The 1579-nt window shown below is 41.6% G+C and overlaps 1 long non-coding RNA gene across 1 annotated transcript in view; it reads right to left on the bottom strand.

Moving 5' to 3' along the window:
* Positions 1 to 839, bottom strand: part of LOC106725469 — a 1761-nt gene extending 922 nt beyond the window's left edge. Inside the window, exon 1 of the long non-coding RNA XR_001361367.1 lies at positions 635 to 839. This is a non-coding gene — a long non-coding RNA (uncharacterized LOC106725469). The remainder of the gene's footprint in view (positions 1 to 634) is intronic.
* Positions 840 to 1579: the final 740 nt, after the last annotated feature.

The following is a 1579-nucleotide window of genomic DNA, read 5'->3' as shown; positions in this document are numbered from 1 at the left end:
AAAAACTATGAACAAATTCCTATGCACACTGCACATATCTTATTTTGAAGTAAAAAAACAAAACGAGAACAAATACAATATTTGTATTTGCATGTGGCCTTTGAGGACCCCTGCTCTACCCACTGAGAAACACTGGTCAGGGCCTGACTCCCTCTTATAAAAACCTTGTGATGACATTGGGCCCACTCAGATAATCTAGAAAAATCTCCCCATCTCAAGATTCTTAATTTACTCATACCTGCAAAGCACTTTTTGCTTTATAAGCTTTGTAAGGTGGCCTAGTCATATATTCTAGGGATTCAGATATATAGACGGGGGGCCCTTGGCCCTCCCAACTGCTCCCCTACTTGGCAAGACAGCCTGAACTGCCCCATGGCTGAGTTTGGCCAGCAGGGGATCCTCTCACTCAGTTCAAGCAGCATCTCTCAGTTCACGGGAATAGCTATAAACAACGTGTGGCTCTGGCATGCAGTCCGGCAAGACAAGACAAAAACCCCTAATAGGCCTTGACCTTTTGACCCCCAAATTTCAGGAATTTACCCTAAAACATGCACTCACAAGTATCCAAAGACGTATGTGCCAGAACAGAACTTGCAGCTTTCCTGCTGATCAGGAAAACATGCAAACAACTTACATGTTCAATAACGGACGCCAGTTAAAGAAATCCCAGAACATCCACAGAATCCAATCCTAGGCGGCACCACAAATGACACAGAATGACATGGAAATACGTTTACAATATCCTGTTAAGTGGGGGGAAATAGTCTCCCAAATAATAAGTACAGTTGGACCCTATTGTCACAAAAATTCACATATTTAGCCCTAGCCAGTTTGGCTCAGGGGATAGAGCGTTGGCCTGAGGACTGAAGGGTACCAGATTCGATTCCGGTCAAGGGCCTGGGTTGTGGGCTCAATCCCCAGTGTGGGGGGTGCGGGAGGCAGCCAATCAATGGTTCTTTCTTATCATTGATGTTTCTATTTCTCTCCCTCTCCCTTCCTCTCTGAAGTCAATAAAAATATTTTTTAAAAACATTCACATATTTATGTTTATGTCACATTTTTGCATTGGGAAAAGTATGGAAAGATAGATACCAAAAGATCAGCTGTGGTTTTCTTGGGGTGGGGGTAGGTTTTATTTTAACCACTGTGTAATATTTAGGGCAGGCCTATTGGGTGCTTAGTACTTACTGTGGTAGTTAGGAAGTAAGACTTTTTCTCTCTTCATGGATTAGACTCTCACAGAAAACTAGTTTGTTTGGTGGAGAAGAGGAGGAGGTTTCAGTGTAAATAAAATTATTTTCTCATGTTACTTGAATGAACATTCATTGGTTGTGCAATTTTTTTTACAGTAAACACTTTTTAAAATTGTGGTAAAACTTAACCTGAAATTTACCATTATACACTGTTTTTAAGTGTATAATTCAGTGGCATAAAGCACATTCACCATGTTGTGCAACCATCACCACTATCCATTTCCAGAACTTTCTCATCATTCCAAACAGAAACTCTGCCCCCATTAAACAGTAACCTCTTTCCCCCTTCCCCCAGCTCCTGGCAACCACCATTCTACTTTCTGTCT

The sequence above is a fragment of the Myotis brandtii genome, unplaced genomic scaffold (assembly GCF_000412655.1).
Source record: "Myotis brandtii unplaced genomic scaffold, ASM41265v1 scaffold165, whole genome shotgun sequence".
Classification (NCBI taxonomy): domain Eukaryota; kingdom Metazoa; phylum Chordata; class Mammalia; order Chiroptera; family Vespertilionidae; genus Myotis; species Myotis brandtii.
Note: the sequence above shows the minus strand (reverse complement) of the source record. Positions and strands in the feature narration are given on the sequence as shown.